This window comes from Puntigrus tetrazona, chromosome 22, assembly GCF_018831695.1.
Source record: "Puntigrus tetrazona isolate hp1 chromosome 22, ASM1883169v1, whole genome shotgun sequence".
Classification (NCBI taxonomy): Eukaryota; Metazoa; Chordata; class Actinopteri; order Cypriniformes; family Cyprinidae; genus Puntigrus; species Puntigrus tetrazona.
Window position 1 is genome coordinate 1084378 of NC_056720.1, and position 8258 is coordinate 1092635.

General features: G+C 40.9%; 1 pseudogene; it reads left to right on the forward strand.

The window, feature by feature from the left end:
• Positions 1–428: 428 nt before the first annotated feature.
• LOC122328114 lies at positions 429–2013 on the forward strand (annotated as a pseudogene).
• The last annotated feature ends 6245 nt before the right edge of the window (positions 2014–8258 follow it).

The following is an 8258-nucleotide window of genomic DNA, read 5'->3' on the forward strand; positions in this document are numbered from 1 at the left end:
CGTGCGAAGCGTAGAGTGTTTGGTGACTGCTTGATTCCAGAAGGCCGTGATGTCCTCTCACCCTCGGCGCTGGCATGCTGAAGCCCTGCTCAGGTCTCAGGTGGATAACGGGTGTTTCCGGGTTCGTGGCTGACCATGGTGCTGCCGCCAGATCCCCTGAAATGCCCACGCCGCCACACGCCGCAAGAGGAGGAGAACACCATCTTCAAGGTGACGGGCGGGCCTGGCCCCCTCGCGGGACGAGGAGGGAGCGCGACGTGACTGACCTGTGTGTGTGTGTGTGTGTGTCAGGCCTGGGCCGTGGAGACGGGGGATCAGGAAGGCGTACCGAGCCGATCCTGCCAAATGGAAAGCTTAGCCAGAGGTGCGCCCTGAATCAAGAGCCGCGAGTTCAACCTCATCTGCCGACGGCACCAGCAGAGAGTTCCATGAACCCGCTGAAGATCTACACGACGCAGGTGACATCTCTCAGACCCTCCAGCAACCCCGGTAACACACACACACACACACAAACTTAATCATGTGCTGATATTTATGAAACATTATGCTACGTGATTTTACTTCTTATTTCCCAAATATAATTTTTTTTTATAAATCATTTGTGGTTTTTTATTCTATCGTATATATTTATCTTTTTTTTTTTTTTGCACAATTTAATAAATTTTATTAATACAAAAGAATAAGTTTTAATCACTGGTTTATGTATTGTAAATGAAAAAGTGCTATTAAGTGAAGAAAACCATCATTTGGTATTGTTAACTTTACTTAGATTCTTGTTGTTGAATTAAACACACATTTTTGATTAACTTTTTTTTTTTTTTGAAAACCCTATTCCCAAAACTGTATTATTTTTATTAGAAAATAAAGGAAAATATTAAAGAATAAGGAAAATATTTTTAATTGCATATTATGATTTAAGTGTATTGTTTTTGTGATTTTATTTTTTGAATTAATAGAAAATTTAATTTGTACTTTTAACATTTTAACACTATATATATATATATATATATATATATATATATATATATACATATGCCCCAAAGACAAGGTTTAATTTCTCAGCCCTCTGTAAATGTGTGTAGGTGGTGTGTATGTCCGCAGGCTCTGTTCCCACGTATGAGACGGACGGTGATGAAGACGACAGCCCTGACACCCCTCCTCCGCTAAGCAAAATCTCCTCACGGCCGGCGGGCGCCCTCACGATGCTCTCAGGTGAGCCCGAAGGTGTGTGTGCTGCTGACCGAGTGTTTCTGGTGTTCAGGCATGAGCTCGCCCTCGCTGGCTCCCGGTCTGGGCGCGCCCGGCCCCGCTGTTCTCCGCTGGGTGGTGCCGCCAGCTGCTCTCCCCCCGCCTCCCGCCGGTGTGCCCAAGAAAGAGCCGCAGGACGCGGAGATGCAGTCGATGGAGATCCAGACGCCCACGCCGCTGATCGCCATGTTCGCCACGCCTGAGACCTGACTGGCTCTCGCTCATATTGACACACACACACACACACATCATTTTTCATTCTGGATGCGACGGTATCATTTGATGGCGTCGGCACGAAAAATAACAAATGAATAATAATTAACGGTTATACATGTTTAATGTATATGAATGTCAGTTGTTGTTGTTGTGTGTTCAGTGATCGCACCTGGAGGTGCAGTTCTACTACACGCTGGAAGGCAGTGTGTCCTCCGGTGACTTGGTCAGTAATCTCAGGCTGTCGCCTGTCTTCTACGGATCTGGGGCCCATCGCCAATCAGGAGGAGCTGTTTGGCCCTGAGCCTGAGCAGGTGCGCTCTCCACCGAGCACATCTCTAACGACAAGCAGCGTGTTCACCAGCCGCCTGCTGGACGTGGATGGACCGAGGACTCATCCTGAGGTGAGCCGGACACCTACACATCTACGCCGGCGCGCTCTGTCAGTGGCGTACTGAACCGGCCCCGCGCCCCAACCCCAACACCCAACCTGATCAGCGCCAGCACAAGGTCGCTTTCCTTCTGCCTCGAGTCCTTCCTCAGCGTGAGTGATCGCTCCTTCCCTCGCCCTCTGCTTCTTCCATTTCAGTTTTTATATATCCGCTTGAAGTTTTTCAATTTTTTTTTTTTAAAGGTTGAATTCTTAAATTGAATTTTGGGTTTGAATGGAATTATATGAATGCATAAACAATCTCTTTATTTGTGTTTAATAGCCTTGCATTTTTCCTAAAAATTTGTGAATTCGAGTTTCAAATAATATATTGTTTTATTATATTTTATTCTTCTATTCATCTTTTTTGTAATATTAGTGTAATTAACTGTGTTCAGGTGATCGCCACCAGCGCATGCCATTGAGTCTCCTTTGACATTCATCTGTGTTTCGGGAGAGGGCCTGATGGTGACCGAGAACGTAACTCATCATGCGAGGCAGGTCAGACACTGCACACAGCCCACTCAACACAGGAATGTACACATACGTGCACAGATAGTTTCTGCTCATTTCTTTTTTCTCTCTGTGTCTCCTTGTCTCTGCACGTCTGTCTGTGTGTGTCTGAATATTTGTGTGGCTCTGTGTGTCTCTGTCTCTGTGTCTCTCTTTCTCTGTCTCTGTGTGACTGTCTCTGTCTCTTGCAGCGTGTCTTCTCGTCCTCTGTCTGTCTCTGTGTCTCTTCTTTGTCTGCATGTTTCAAGTTCCCATGGTTTCTTTCTCTGTCTCCCCAGTGACTGTTCCCTGTCTCTCTATGTGTCTTTGTCTCTGTCTCTCTTTCTCTGTCTCTGTGTGACTGTCCTGTGTCTTTGCCCTGTCTGTCTCTGTGTCTTGTTCTGCCCTGTCTCTGCGTGTCTTTGTCTCTGTCTCTGTGTGACTGTCTCTGTCTCTGCGTGTCTTTGTTCTGTCTCTGCGTGTCTTTGTCTCTGTCTCTGTGTGACTGTCTCTGTCTCTGCGTGTCTTTGTCTCTCTGCTTTCTGTCTCTGCGCATCTTTGTCTCTGTTCCTGCGCAGGTCTTTGTCTCCCCTGTCTCTGTGTGTCTTTGTCTCTGTGTGACTGTCTCTGTCTTTGTCTGTCTCTGGCGCGGTCTTTGTTCCCTGTCTGTCTCAGTGACTGCCCTGTCTCTATGTGTCTTTGTCTCTGTGTGACTGTCTCTGTCTTTGTGTCTGTCTCTGCGTGTCTTTGTCTCTGTCTGTCTCTGTGTGACTGTCTCTGTCTCTATGTGTCTTTGTGTCTGTCTCTGGCGTGTCTTTGTCTGTCTCTGTGTGACTGTCTCTGTCTCTCTTTGTCTTTGTCTCTGCGTGTCTTTGTCTCTGTGTGACTGTCCCTGTTTCTTTTGTTCACGCCTGTCTCCGCCTGCCCCAGTGACTGTCTCCCGCCTGTTCTACATGTCTTTGTCTCTGTAAGCCAGGTGGTGCCGGTGGTGGGCGCTGGATGACTTGCGCAGATGTTCTCGGCGACTGCACACGCCCTTCGATACGGCAGCAAAGCGGTTGCAGACCTCATCCCGACATCAAGGACAACATCGCGACGCACCTGAAGCAGCTGTACCGCTCTGCAGACGCATCAGGGTCAGAGAACTGCCGCTGCCTTCAGCATGTAGTTCCGCGAGACACAGCACCGACCGTGACCGCTTTTTATCAGCCGCTGTTCTGATGGCTGAGCTTTTAGCTGAGCTTTTACTGCAGACCCATGTTACGCCGTGAACTAAGCCTCAGACTTTCCTTAAACCGCATCATTTGTTTGACGCCCCATCATGTAGATTTATGTAATAATGTTTATGGATTTATCAAATAAAAAAAGAGAAAACACAAACTTCTTAGAGATTTTGTTTTGTCATGGGATTCAGTATACTTTGTCATTTTAAATAAAACATTCAAATTATATATGTTGTATATGAAATGAGATGCATATAAAGCATATTATTGGTTAGAGAAAGCTATTACATTCCAGCTATAGTGTACATGTTTTATCTAAACACATAAAATGTAGGTTTTGTGGTAATGTAATTTGTTTCATGTAATTGAAATAACTTGATATAATTGCTCATATATGTAATTAGTTAATAAATTATGAATTATTTTGAATAATAGTATAAATATATAAAAACGTGTAATTAATTAGTAAAATTTCTCAATATTTAGATTTTTTTTTTCCAGCCTCAGTTTTCAGATTTTCATATATTTGTATTCAGTACTAAATCTCATTTACTGTACTTCTTACTGTAAAGTGTTACCCTTATTAGGTTTCAAGGTCCAGGGGCTTACATTCTTTCTCATATTTTGTGATATATTTTGTCTAAACACATTTATAAATGCTCAAAACTTTATTCAGTGACTCATTTATTGTATAATGTTCGAATATTTGTTAAATATCGTTATCGACATGTATTTATATATAACTTGTTTCATATAATATGTTTTTATTAACTGTGTCTAACATTAGGGACAAAATGTGTTTGAAAAGGGGTATATCCAAAAATATTACTGTTACATTTGTATGCATTTGTTTGTAATATTTGACATATATTAAGCTGTCAAAATAAAATTGGCTACTTAATATCTAAATATAACACAAACACATTATTTTAATGTTATTTATAATATATATATATATATATGTTATATATATATATATATATATATATATATATATATATATATATATATAACACTCATGTAGATTTATCAAACAAGTTATTGGTTTTCTAATCTGAAGCAGATCTTGATTAAGCTCATATCAAGCTGAATTACATTTATTAAATCAAAGAGATATTTAAATCTCTTATCTAGAGCTGTTAGTCACTCTGGAGGTATTCTCCTCGAGGTAAAAGCTGACGGTCTGCAGGTGTGTGTTATTTCTCCACCCATCTGAGCTCCTCCTGAAGACGCAGGTACTTTGACTTTAGGAGCGGCTGCCGCTTCTCTGTCCTGGTCAGACCATGAACTAACTCAGAGAAACCTCAGAAGATCTCGAGACACGCTGAGAAACGCTTTTTCCAGAGCTCGCCTGATCGCCGCCGGTAAGTGCTTGTCGTTATATGAACTCAGATGTTCCCTTCAGTTTGGATCTTCAAAGAGCTCGAATGGACGCTATCATCACATCTAAACCGCTTGGTTGGTTTCTGCTTGATTAAGTGAAGGGCTTGACCTTCAGCGAACAGGGAAATCAGACTTTGGTGTATTTGGACAATCTGAGGTTTGGTGGGTAATCTCTAGTTGTTATGTCATTTTCTGCAGCTTAAGGAGATCAGATTGCAGCTTATCGCGGTTTATGAGCTCATAAACAATAAGGATCATCAGCCACAGTAATAATTCATCGCTGGCTTTCAATGAGAATACGAAACACACGCAGTCTTTGATTTCGCTACTGCAGAGTATCACAAATGCAAATACCACGCGCCTATTCTTCAAGTGACGTGATTGGTATTGACTGTGACAATATCACGGCACTTACTGTAAGGTTTGCAATATCGCGGGCACAAATCAAACGCATATGCTATATCATAAAGCAATTAACCTCGAAAACGCCATTTTTTACAGTAAAAATGTGATTACAGTACTACAATTTAATGCAAGTACTAAGTTTTACGTTGAAAAAGTAGTAAAACATTGTTCACCATACAGTACTAAGGTGGTATAAGGAACAAAATTATACTTCAAGGTACTATAGTATATGACTGATCAGACTCCACATACTAATACCATGGTTTTGAAGCCATTGCTCTGTATTCAGTGGTATTTCATCAAATACATGAGCATGGCAGTAATGGAGTACCATATTCTTCTTTATGTGTGTGTATATATATCTTTTTATACTTTTTGTATAAGTGTGTTTACACCATTTTAAGGCAATAAAGCTGGCCATGTCATGGAGTAAAAGTGAAATATGATTATATGGTGGTGTGTGTTGTGTTCAGGTGCTGTCTCATGCTTCGAGGTTCGAGTCCCTTCTCGGGCTGGTCCAGCGGTTATTCTGAACGCTTCGCTCCAGGTGTGTGGTGTGTGCACCTGGTATTCATCACGTTATGGACCAAATGTCTCCACTAGGATAGAATAATAATAAATTTTGACCTTGTGAGGATGCTTTGAGGTCCTAAGGAGGAAACAAACTTTACAAAACTCATGGGATTATGCTTATGCTGAAAACTCCAAAAGTAGTTTGCAAGGAGCAGAACAGTAACACGCACAGTCTGTACAGTATAAAAACATTACACCATGGAGCATCCCCGTAGCATGGAAACACTACGTGTGTGTGTGTGTGTGTGAGTGAGGGGTCTTCTGGCCAGTCTGACCCGTGTTTTCCCCAAGAAGGCCACGGTTCTGGATTTACGCGTCCTCGGATCTGGTCGTAGCCTCGTCCAGACCCAGCGCTAAATCAATATACAGTGAGTACTGACCCTGAGACGAGCTGATCATTAACCTTTACAGCCCAGAGCTATTTATAGACACGCCACTGACCTCACACTGCTGCCACTCTCAACGCCTCGTTCGAATACAGGAAATGTTTTAAAAGGCCATATATTTTTAAAGGGCTTGTGTGTGTTTTGTCTGCATTCCTATTCGCACATTTAGTTAAATGGATTTCTCAAATAGAATTAGTTCTGTCCCAAAGTTTATGATAATGCTTCACAAAGAGTAGCCTTACATACTTTTTAGGTCATATTATATTTGTTAGGACACAAAGCTGGCTCAAACTAAAATGATTGACCAAACAAGATTTGTTTCTGAATCAGCGATGTGTGATCTGATCGAGTGATTCGAACCGAATCATTCTGAATCATTTCTGTGATGTTAGTAATTTTCACTATTTAGCAGATAGGGAGGATCTGGGTCAGCAGGAAAACTGATTTAATTGAGTGAGTCATCTATGCTGGAAACGCTCAAAGTGATTCAAACTCATTCAGACTCCATCTGACTAGCAAAAACCACTTCAAAAGAGCCATTCATTGTCAAGTTTTGCATTGTTTGCAATCTTTTAAAAGTAATGGGGAAATCAAGTCATATAATATTCAGATTTTATATATATATACAATATGTATATATGTTATGTCTGTATTTGATGTTGTAAATACAGTGGGCGTAATAGCTGGGGCAAAAAACAGCAGCAATAAAAGCAAGTATTATACGTTATATATAATCATATCATGAGCTGTGCGTTTTCTGTAGATCAGAGGAAGAACATGCCCACTCCATCAACAAAACAGATGCATCCGCTCCAGCAATCGCTGCGTGAGGTGAGGATCACTAACCCTCCTCTCTCGCTCATCGCGACTCGAGCTCTGAAGTGTCTCTGTGCTCTCAGCATCTGTTCACCTGTGAGCTGACGCCAGCAGCTGTGTGACGCCAACGGCATCGTCTGGAGCGGCTGAAGTACCTGGACGCCTAATGGGCCGAGTCTGGGTCAGGATCGCCCTGCTGGAGGTTCAGGACGAGCGCTGCAGCTCACACACATCGAGACCAAGGTCAGAGTTCTGACTGAATAGAAATGAAATTTTTTTTTTTTTTTCATATAATATATGTGTAAGGTACTAGATATACATGCATGTATATATTTAAGATTATGATTATATATTAAATGTATAATGGTAACAGTGATATAAATGTATGTACATGTAAATATTTTTAGAACAGTAATACACACACATTATTTTTTATTATTATTTTTTACTTATTGTATTTAAATGTACTATATTAATATATTAAACTGTATTATTTATACAGTTTATCTTGTAAATATATCCAAGTCTAAATATCATTAAATATGTCTAAATATTAAATTCCTTTGTTTATAAATGTTTATGCAGTTTATGATTTTAAACATCCATTATCTACATTTGAATCTATAAATGTATCTAAATATTGAAATGTACCCAAATATGATTTATCTATAATAAAAGTTATTTATTTTAATAATTTAAATCTATATATTAACCTTTTAATATACAATGTAATATTTTTATATATTTTTTTATATTATAATTTAATATTCCATCTTGTATTTTGTACAATTGATTTGACATCTAAACAACTTAAAGTGCAAATATTTTATTACTTCAGGACGTTGTTATATCGAGCGGTCATCTTTCACTGTGTTGTTGTGGTGTGTTGTTCAGGAGGTGCTGACTCATGGCCTCTTGAGCAGCGTTCTGGATCTGAAGGCCGTTCTTGACGAGCGGGTTTACGACTCTCTTCTGACCGTTCCATCCAGGAGCGCGGCAGTCGCCCAGTCAGTCTTCCTCTCCAGAGCGAGTCTCTCCGGGTGAGTGCATGATTCCGACGAGTCCATCCCCGGCGCTTCTCGTGACCAA